The sequence below is a fragment of the Myotis davidii genome, unplaced genomic scaffold (assembly GCF_000327345.1).
Source record: "Myotis davidii unplaced genomic scaffold, ASM32734v1 scaffold125, whole genome shotgun sequence".
NCBI classification, from domain to species: domain Eukaryota; kingdom Metazoa; phylum Chordata; class Mammalia; order Chiroptera; family Vespertilionidae; genus Myotis; species Myotis davidii.
Window position 1 is genome coordinate 3,714,883 of NW_006299390.1, and position 11,446 is coordinate 3,726,328.

Genomic DNA, 11,446 nt, shown 5'->3' on the forward strand with positions numbered 1-11,446 from the left:
TGGGAGATGGGAATGGAGGTGGAAGAGGGTATAGGGGAGATAAATGGTGATGGAAAACATTAAATTTATTTTTAAAATAGAAACTTGTTGAATACATACATGGATGCATGAATTTGTTGGCAATTGTATCTTTGCTGACTTTGGATAAACAGGCCTGTCCACCCAGAGCTACAGTCATTCTGCACAATTTGAGAGAATATCTGAATGTGGATTTTCTGTGATACTCAGTGTTTTTGTATACACAATTATGAGTTCAAGATAAAATAGAAGATCTAATGTAAACTTTCACGCTGCAACCAAAATCCAAGCGATACTCAAGACTAGGAAGAGAATAACCATTTTATCCTCAAATGTTCCCATATGATATCCATTTCTGATTCTGTTCAACAAATATTAAGCAATACTTATTTTCTTTATACAGTGAATTAAAGGCAGATATGTTTTCTTTCTGTCAGGTAATTTATAGTTTAGTAAAGGAAACAATAAAAACATTTCTTGGAAGAAGTGGCCCTTGACCTGAGAGTCGCAGATGACATATAGAGAGTGTTGCTGCTTAAACACTGGAAAAAGGAACTTTTTATGTCTTTTCTAGAAGGAAGTGTAGATCTATAAAGTATCCTATCTAATAAAAGAGAAACATGGTAATTGGCGTATGACCACTACCCTTCCCATTGCTAATCAGGGAGATATGCAAATTAACTGCCAGCCAAGATGGCGGCCGGCAGCCAGGCAGCTTAAAGCTAACATGAGGCTTGCTTGCTTCAGTGACGGAGGAAACCAACATCCCCCGCCTGCCTTGCAGGCCTCTGAGCCTGCAGTTTAAAACATTTTAACAAATATAGAAGCTAAAAAAAAACCCAGAAACCAGCTTTCAGCGAGCTGGGATCTCAGAGCTGGAGTCAGAGCTGGAGTTATACATTGTTTCGATTATAGAACTGAAACAAACCAGATACCTACTTTCAGCAGTGGAGGCCTAAGAGCTGAAGCCTCAGAGCTAAAGCTGGCTCAGAATTAACAAAAAGAAAAAGAAAAAAAGGAGCAGTTGGCCTCCCTTTTATAGCTTCTGCCCGTGGCCTTGAGACCTGTTCTTTCGGTGGAGCAGGTCTTGGAAGGTTGGAGAGCTCCGATTGTGTTAGCCATTTTGCACCCAGAGCTGAGTATTTTTGTGCTGCTACCCGCTGAAGGAGAGGCTGTGAATGCCATCAGCGGCCCAGGGAGGACTCACTTGGTCCTGTTTTCTCCATAGAGAAGATTGCAGGAAATGCCTCCGAGTTCCTACGTTTTTCCTCCGGATTCTGTAAGGCGGCTGCCTGGGTGTGGTCTCTCCTTTTCTTTCCTCTCCGCTCCGATGGAGTATGAGAATAGGATTTTTCCTCACTATCATGGCTACAGCCAGGGCTACTTAGAAACCAGATTGCGGATCCCAGGCACAGGGGAAGAAGCCAGACTGCAGATCGGCCCTGCTCTGAGCCCAACCAGGGGCTGCACCTAGGGATTGGACCTGCCCTCTGCCACCCGGGAGCAGGCCTAAGCCAGCAGGTCGTTATCTCCCGAGGGGTCCCAGACTGTAAGAGGGCACAGGCCAGGCTGAGGGACCCCCCTTCCCCCGAGTGCACAAATTTTTGTGCACTGGGCCTCTAGTAACTATATAAACAGAATCAGACTAGACAGCCAATAAAGTCTCATAATTTATATACAATTTAAAGAAATAATTTATCAACAAAATTTCACCTTCATATGAATATAACCTAAATATAAATTTCTTAAAATAAATTGAAACTCTTTATTAATAAAAGGCAAAAAAAACACCAAAAGAAAACAAAAACACCAAACACCGAAAACTTTCTAAGCACAGCTTTTACCCAGGAAGAATTCTCTACTTCTCCTGACACTTGGCTTTTTCTAACCTATTAATGTAGACGTTATCGGATGATTTGTTGCTTTCAAGGCAAGTTCATTTCTGTCAAGCTAATTCATTTTCTTCAGTGAGTTTTCCTGACAAATACAAAATGTGACTTTTATGTAGTTCAAATTCTGTTGTTTTTAAAATCAATGAAACGTGATTGATTTTGCTTCACCCATTTTCATGACTGATCTATGATTTCCTGACCAGAGTTATGGATTTTGTGTCCCTTTTATTTAAGGTATGGTTTTTCCCTGCATTAAAAAAAAAACCTTTTATTAACTCTAAAAAGCCACATACTTCTGTCTTCTATCAAATATGCTTCAGAGTAAATTCACTTTATCCCTTATTGCCTACCAGCTCTTTCATCTTCTAGCCTCTTTAAGATAAACAAACAAACTACAAAACAAAGCAAGAACCCAAACTATGAATCTCTCATCATTTGAGAGATGACTTTGTTGAACAAAAGGTGTCAGGGTTTCTGAGGTCAGGCCGGTCTGGTTTGACTCTTGAACTAGCCACTTGCCAGCTGGGTACCTTGAGAAAAGCAAAAAGCTTGCTTCATCTCTCTGAGCGCCATTGTCTCATCAGTAAAAGTAAGACTAATACTGTCCTTAGAGCGCTGTTTTAAAGACTGGTAAATCTGAAGAGGTCTGGCACCATGCCTGGTGCACTATAGGTGCTCAATACAAGTTAGCTCCCTCCCTCATTCTCTCTCTCCTTTCCTCCTCCTTCCCTCCCCCCTTCCCTTTCTCTTTCCCCTCCCTTCTCTTCCTCTCCCTCTTCCCTTCTTTCTTCCTCCTGTGGTGTATTTGCACATTGGTTTCCTTCTCTCCTTTAAGCCTAGGTATGAACAAAAATAATTATTATTAACATTATCTTCAACCAGATTACTTAAATGAGTCTCCAAGTCTTCCCTTGTTGCATTTGGATGAAAAACAGACATCAAATTAAATATATCTGTATTATATGGTATTTGGAGTATAATGAAAATTTAGTATGGCAGAATCAGAGAAGGGAAAAGGAGGTATTGGATGCCTTAAACCCCTTAAAAATAGACATAAACTCCCTTAAGCCAGAACCCAGAACCCACTAAAATCAGGTATCTCAGGAAATATTTTCAATAAAGTAAGAACAAAGCCAACTTTGTCTTCTAACTTCGCTCTCCTGAAATCTGTTTTCTTGTACACATATTGGCATGTGAATTTTGTTCCTTATGATATTGCCTTTGATTCTCTTCAGCTTGAGAAATTAGAAGCCACTGGGTAACTGTGTGGCCGCGTGGAAGGAGGGTCCTTGCTGCCAGCACCATCCCTGTGCCACTGCCACACAGGCAGAAACGAAGTGCCCGGTGTGCTGCCTTTGGCCAGAGTCCCATGACTAAATGCATCACCAAGTAATTTTCCGCAAGAGAAACATGTGCTACTTTTATGAGCATGTTTCTTCCATATGGTTCAAAAAGCATCCTATACATTGTTTAATTTGCAACTTTTAAGGACAATCAAAAAGAGAAATTAAGAAGCTTAAGTCATGTCTATACGATGAGGGAGAGGTAGATCAGTTTAAAAGATAATCACGCATAACGTATTTGCTTCCCTCAACGTTATCTAATGAAAGAACTTTCTCTCTATTTCATGTAATTCTTGACATCCAAGTTTCTTATCTCATGTACAAATGACGATACATAAAAATAAGGAGCACAAAATGATGCTACTATTAGTATGAATGAACAGAACCGCCAGGTAACTATTCCAAGTGTGTGACAGCAATTGGAATAGAACCAAGAAAGTTTGTTACACCAGCTCAATATTGAATGTACTGTCTATCTCCTTAGTTTAAATATTAGATTTGATCTTAAAAGTAATACGTATACTTAGTGAAAAGTTCGAGAATATTAAGAAAATAATGCAAGTAAGTCTTGCTTCCACACTAGACCTACGTCCCCTCCCCCCGAAGGCAACACTGTTAACAGCTTCTGCCAGTCTTTCCAAAGTTGCTTGTGCTCACACAGGCATAGCAGTTATGAATTCTGTTCACAAACTTGGGTATCAGAGAAATAAAATGTTCTTTATTCCTTCATCACCCAACTTAATTTCTTTGTATTGTCCCCCAGTGATGGAAACTTAATTTCAGTCAACTTTGGCTTGCCCTCTCCCATTTTTCTGATGTATCTAAGTTTCAGATGAATTGTTAGTGCAAAAGCCAGAGGTTCCCTAGTCATCTGTTCCTGCAGATACTCACGGAATCCTCCTCCCCAGCTCATCTAGTCTTGGTGACTGGTCCACGCAGATAGCCTTCATCTCTCTCCTGTCCACTCCTTCTGGCCAGTGGCTCTGTTTGGAGCCCTGCTTAAGGGCATGGGATTGTTCTGCTGCTCCTGGACCTGGACTGTGGGCCTCTTTGTGATGCTATGCTCTGGTGTGCTATCAAGAAGCTTTGGTCCTTCTGCCTCCCTGAAATGCAGAGCCTAGAAGGCTTCTGCTGTTTGCCCCCAAGTCTCTCTGGGCCCTGATAAGGAAGTGGCCCTTTATCTTCCCACTCTCCCAGTGGGTTCTGATTGCTTTGTTGAAATGAGAGCTGAGAAGTAAACTTACAAGTAAAGAGAACAACAAACACCCTTCATGGGAATATAGCGGTGGGTCAGATTTGATGGGAGTGAAGCTTTTTCACCTTAACTTTGCCCAGATGCTGGCCCACACACAGGTATACTAGTACCTCTGGAGTTACAACAGTAACTTCATCATTTCAAATGTGTCACTGAACCCAAGGGAGTGAGAGAGAGTATGGATGGAGCCACACCAGTTTATCAGCACTGCTGACAGCGCCCCATTATCAAGTATGTTTAATACAATTGCAGTACTGATGATGGAGAGGATCAGTATTTATTCATATATAGAGAGACAACCCTCTAACACCTCCCCCGCAAAAAAGTGGGAAGAAAAACCTCATGTAACTAAGTTTAGAAGCTATGTAAAGACTTGCAAATATGCTTTATCTCATTAACATTTCACTTAAGCATCTGCTACTTTCACCAACCACACTTTCATAGTTCTTTTTTATGAATTAAATTATTTAATCAATTAATTAATTGTTTTTTAAATAATAGGCACAGTCAGAGGCCTGTTGCTTGTGTGTTTTTTTAAAATATATATTTATTGATTTCAGAGAATAAGGGAGAGGAAGAGAGAGAGAGAAACATCAATGATGAGAATCATTGACCGGCTGCCTCCTGTACGACCTCTACTGGAAATTGAGCCCGCAACCGGGCATGTGCCCCGACTGAAATCGAACCTAGGACCTTTCAGTCTGCAGGTCGACACTCTATCCACTGAGCCAAACCAGCTAGGATGAATTAAATTTTTTTAATATGATATTAACATTGCTAGTATTGTATATGAATGGAGATAACTAATTTTTTTATTAAAAGGAAATGTACCTGGTAGCAAAAACTGGGAAAATCTCAGGCATCCATCAATGACAGAATGAATAAACAGTAATACACTCATACAATAGAATACTACTGAGCAATAAAAATGAATGAATTATTGATAATTGAAACAACAAGGCTGAACCTCTAAAATATTATGTTAAATGCAAGAAGCCAGGCCCAAACTAGTTTTTACTGTGTTGTGTCATTTATAGATTAGGCAAACTTACTTAAAGTGATAGAAATTAAATCAGTGGTTATTTCAGGGATGGGGGATTTACTGGAAAGGGCCATGAGGAACTTTCTGTGGTAATAAACATATTATATATCTTGAGAGACCATTGGTTACATAGATGTGTACATTTGTCAAAACTTAAGATCTGTGTGTTTCACTGTGTACAAATTTACTCAATAAGATTTTTCAATAATAAGAAAAACAATGAGAAAAAATATGAAATAGACATTTCTGTTTCATAACTTGGAGTTTAAAGAGAGAGAGTTAAAGGAACTAAAATGTGAATGAATTCTTAAAAACTAAGTTTTCTTAAGAAGTATCTTTATACTCCTAGCAATTACAAAATCAAAGAGGAATCTTTGTGTGGCTTAGCAGATTAGCTCTTTAATGCTTGTTTTCTAATGATCACAGAAGACATACACAGTTATAACATCACTAGGCTCTGATGTTCTAGTGGGAAACTTGGGACTATTACAAAACATGATGATAAATGGCAACTAGAGGACAACAGGTGTTCCCCACCCAGCACAATAATGATAGCAGAGATGTTCTTGTTAGCAGAGATCAGGGAAGAACAGGAGTCACTCTGCAGAAGGAGTATCTGAGAGGAGTAAGTTGTGATGCCAACAGGGAGGTGAGACATCAAGAAGAAAGACGCAAATGAAGTTGTTTCAGGTCCTATGGTACATGAAGACCTCTGTCAGTTGTTAGTCGCTTTATCATACAGAAAGCCCACAATCTACAGCTAAGGAAGCTAAAGCCATGGCTGGCATTGCATAGGATTGCTTGAATCAAGAAAAGACTAGAACATTTCCACTTTTACAGGTAAAAGATAAGACTACAAGGTCAGCCTGGCCAGCATGGCTCAGTGGTTGAGTGCGGACCTGTGAACCTGGAGGTCACAGTTCGATTCCCAGTCAGGGCACATGCCCAGGTTGTGGACTCGATCGCCAGTATGGGGTGTGCAGGAGGCAGCCAATCAGTGATTCTCTCATCATTAATATTTCTATCTCTCTCTCCCTCCCCCTTCCTCTCTGAAATCAATAAAAATTAAAAACAAACAAACAAACAAAGACTACAAGGTCAGAGAAATAGAGATCTCAAATTACTGCTTCATTTGGTATTTTCTTGAAAATGCTAATTTATTGGAGCGGTTATCCTGAAATGGAGCAAAAAGATTGGTAATTTGGCTCATTAAAGGTAATTTTCTTTGACAAATATAATTGACTCAACAGAGAATATGAAAAGACAGATTTAAGGATGGGGGTTGAGTTATGCTAGCTGGAGTTTTAGTCCGTGATAATAGCCTAGCCCAAAAGTGAAAAGAAGTCAAGCCAACAGTAAAATGATTTCATAGCTCTTTAGTGTCTTGGATTCCCCATAAATAATAAAAACGGGACTCAATTTATTAGCCAAGTATGAGAATCACAATTAAGTGCAGTTTCAAGGTAATCAAGAAAAAAGTAAGATTGATGAACATGTCCCTGAGAAAGAAACTGGATAAAAGTACATAAACGTGGCTCGTTGTCCAACAAGCCTATGGGCAGTAAGTGTGAGAGATAGTGCTGGTTGAAGGGGAGCACCTAGCCATGGACACTGAAGTCTCCATACCATTGCTGAGGGATTCTCAAGAGATAGTGTTTGTAATGATAATCATTTAGAAAACATATGATCTAATAGGGTTAACTGATGGAACATGGAGCATAAACCTTACATTTTTTCAAGAGCAAGTTACTAAGGGAGATTGTGAATAATGAGAACAATCGGGCAAAATATTTTCTCTGATGACATATCTTTGCTAGAACCAATTATATATCAGTGTATTTTGAGGTTGCAGAATTAGAATTTGGTCTACAGGGTTTGATGGTCCAATATTCTGATCTTATGTGCATCTTTTCTACTTTTTCTCTCACTTCCTCCCTCTTGTTCCACCATCTCTCATTCTCTCTTCTGTTTTGTTAATAAGTTTATTCTCTTATTACAAAATTCTTCTCTAACCTTCCTCTCTTGCTTGCTTCCCTCACTTTTCTTATATGATGTAATTGCTGTGGGATAAAGCTTTACATGCAATAGAGGGGTTATCCAGAAGGTGGCCCACTAATAAAATAAGGTATGAATCTGGAGGCGTATTGTTTCCTTCTTTAATCTCTGTTTTAGATGACAGAAACAAGAGCTTGCTTGGTGGAATTAAATGTCAAGTACATTTGAAAGTGAGAGAAAATATTTCTTTAAGCAGCATGTGGTGGAATTCACCATAGTAGGAGGTCAGAATATTGTATGTAGTAGTAGCATATTAGAGGGTTATTTTAGCTCGAATACTATTTGTCATTGTATGTGTTAACAAAAGAAAGATCAAATTTAAAACTCCTTAGTGAAATAAAAATATTTTTCTTACCTTCCTCAGTGAGAAGTAAGAAGAAAGAGTGAGCTATAAACAGAGTTTATAATTTTCACCTTTGGAGCATGTTTTAGCTCCTTAGAAATAAGTCATGACATCATTGAAGGTGATATTATTCTCAGTCTTATAGAGTAAATTTTCCTTGCTGTTTTCTTCTAAAAATATTCCACATTTACAAAGAGAATAGATTTTTTAAAGAGCTTGATCTTTTACAAGTAATCATGCCCTCTTTATCATAAAACTGTCTATGGGCAAAAGTTGAGTGTTCTGGTTGTTGAGGTTTCAATGGAAAGTACAAGGAGCTCCAATGTCTCCAGGAGAAGTCAGCTGAGTGCCCTGCTACCAAATGGCCCACTGGGTCCTCTTTACTTTGGTGGATTCACTGTCCCTCATCTGTCCTGGCCTTGCAAGCTCACACATCAGATTTTGTCAGTATCAGTGTTGGTTATACTTGGGGGAAGAGATGTGTTATCTTTGGGTCAGGAAAATTACAAGTACTTTTTATAGTCAGAAACAATATGGAAATTATTTTAATATCTCCATTCAGAAATGCTGGTGAATAGACAATTCTGGCTTGTTGAATGCCAGATTGCTTCTTCTGAGGCCAAGTCCCAGACACTGACTCCTCCTTCAGAGGCAATAAATTATGAACAGATAATACAGTGTCCTCCGTCTTGGGGCAAACAGCATGCATCTCAAATGAGAATTTGATGGTAACTGATTGTCAGTGAGTTTCCAGGTGATTAACTTGTTTCAGCAGCGTGCCTGACTAAAGGCTGAGTGATTTCCCTCTGATCTGATCAGAAGAATGAGCCATGTAATTAGACTGCTCTTGAGGAAATGATATTTCAGTTATTTATTTATTGTTATCAGGATGATGTCACCACCATCCATTCATAAATCTCCAGTTGTGAGAAGGAGCCAAATTTTCTCATTAATCCACCTGCTCTGCCCTGTATCCTGAAAGTCCCTTGTAAGTCACCACGGTAGGTGGGGCCCCTGGACTCCAGAGACATTTCACTTTATCTTCCTCTGTGTGTCCTGAAAGGGTGCCTTGGCTTGTTTCCCAGCTTAATAATTTCAAAATCAGGACTGAAAACATAATTATACCTATACAAGTGTGCTTTCTACAGCACAAATGCGTATCACTTTATCCCAGACAAATACTAGTAAAAGCCCCAATCACCTAAATAATAAAAACAAAGATAGAGAATTAACACCAAAATAACAATTTCTAAACTGTCAAGGAGTTTGTAATAGTGAAAAACAAAACTTTGGTTCAAAGCATTTCTTTTTCTTTTATGTTTATGGCTTAACCCTGGTTATGTTGGTCAGCAATTACCTGCCTTTATATTTACTGATTCTTTTATATTTTTGCTGGTGAAAAAATGATGGTGTTAAAGTGTATATATAAAAACGATTTAGAAATATTTGGAAATTCTGAATTTGATTATGTATTCCAGTCCAGAAAATTCATTCTTAACATTTTCTATGAAGCCCATAATGTTTTTATTTTATTTTTGTACGTTTTCACTAGCAAAAGGAAATCCTTTTATAAAAGAAAAACATTAAGAAAAGTCATTGTAGCTTTTCAGAATAAACGCTGACAGTAAAAATGGTGACAAACTCTTTAATTGCACACTGTTTTTATGAAATCAGAGTTCTGTTCTGGCTGCATTAAAGTGCAATGGCAAGAATATTGTACAAGGAGCCAAGAAACCTGAATTCTGTTTCTGTTCCATCATTTGTAAAATGAAGGGGCGATGAGACTTGGTGATATTTTAGGTGCCCTCTGACTCGAACGTGCAATGATCTGTGAACTCTAGTAATAGATTAGCTTCATGTGGAACCTAAGTGTGTGATGTATAGGTTCAACAAGGGTTTAACAAATTCAGGCTTTGCATGGTCTTTGGGGATAGCAAGCATTTCCATTAAAATGTCTTTTAATCATACCATTCATGGCAGAGAGGTGATTTGTATGATGTGCCATGGTATTTATCAGATTCTTATGCTCTGTTTTTCATATCGGGAAGAAGAAAAGGAGTGGGAGGGTTTTTGTTTTGTTTTAGATGAGAATGATATTCAGCAGTACTTTCCTTATTAGGCAGAGAAACAGTTCATTTCTAATTCTTAGCCTAGGGGGTCACATTCCTTTTTAAATTGAAAAACAAAAGTTTGTAGCTGGGATTATTTAAAACTCCCTTCTTTCCACCAATCTCTGAAGAATATGTTATCTAGCTTTACAAAGCCCATTATTTTCCTGAGAAAATTAAATTGTGAGGCCACAGTTTAAATGTTAGGAACAATCAGCATTTTTCCCCCTCTAAGCCTGAAAATACTGGACCTGTCATCATTCAGCAAATTGAACCCCCCCAGTTCTTAAGAACTCCTGTAACTTTTCTATAGGGGAGAGTAGGACTTCAGACCACTAGTATTCTTCATAAAGAACACCCATTGGGTTAGTACCTAACTCTACTCAACAAGTTAAATTCTTAGACACAGAGGCAATTCGAGAAAGGGAGGAGCATAAGACTTTAAGAGCACTTAGATATTGTTTTAAATTCTGGGGAATTATTTTTCTTGGAGTATGGATGTTTATTTCTACCTGTAGGTTTTTTAGACCTACCTTGTCTTTCTGACATGGATCACTAGTTTCTTCTGTGAAACCATGGCTACTAGTTGCCCTTTGTACTATCTGACCTCCATCAAGATCTTTGTGTTCATCATGAAATTGTGATTTAACTTTTCCTTTATGATAATGGCATTCATGTGTATGGTTATACAATGCTTACATTTAATGATAGAAAAATATTTAGAAGTTCATGTTATAGAGTCAGTATTAGGAAAGTCACCTTAATGGGCAGCACAGATGGTTAGGAACATGAGTATAAATTAATACATGGCCAATAGTCATGGGAAAGTAAGAGGAGATAGGCTCAGATTGATACACATTGAAGGGTCATGATGATGGTTAGAGCTTTCCAGAAACCAGACTATGGACAATATGATTTCTTTCCCAGAAATCCATTTTGAACTGCTTCCTTTCTCACTTTGTGTGTCTCCCTCTGTCCCCTGACCCCTAATAATATGCACTTCTATGATTTCAACCATACCCTAAGCTATCATGTCAGTGCTAATCTTTCTCTGAAGTTCAGATACATCCTATCTAATAATAGACAAACATGGTAATTAACCGTACCTCTGACACGCTTCCCATTGGCTAATCAGGGTGATATGCAAATTAACTGCCAACCAAGATGGCGGCCGGCAGCCAGGCAGCTGAAGCGAACAGGAGGCTTACTTGCTCCAGCGAAGGAGGAAGCCAGGGTTCCCCGCCTGCCGCTGTTGGGCTCTGAGCTTGCACTCTAAGAAACAATGTTGTAATTATAGAACCTAAACAAACCCCAGGTGCCTGCTTTCAGTCAGTGTGGCCTCAGAGCTTAGAGCGGCCAGTGATGGCAACAGAGCTTCAATTATAGAATC

The 11,446-nt window shown here is 38.8% G+C and overlaps 1 protein-coding gene across 1 annotated transcript in view; it reads left to right on the forward strand.

The window, feature by feature from the left end:
- The window catches only part of RELN (reelin), a gene marked incomplete at its 5' end in the record, with an annotated part of 426,427 nt that overhangs the window by 190,175 nt on the left and 224,806 nt on the right, over positions 1–11,446 (forward strand). The gene's annotated exons all lie outside the window — the stretch shown is intronic.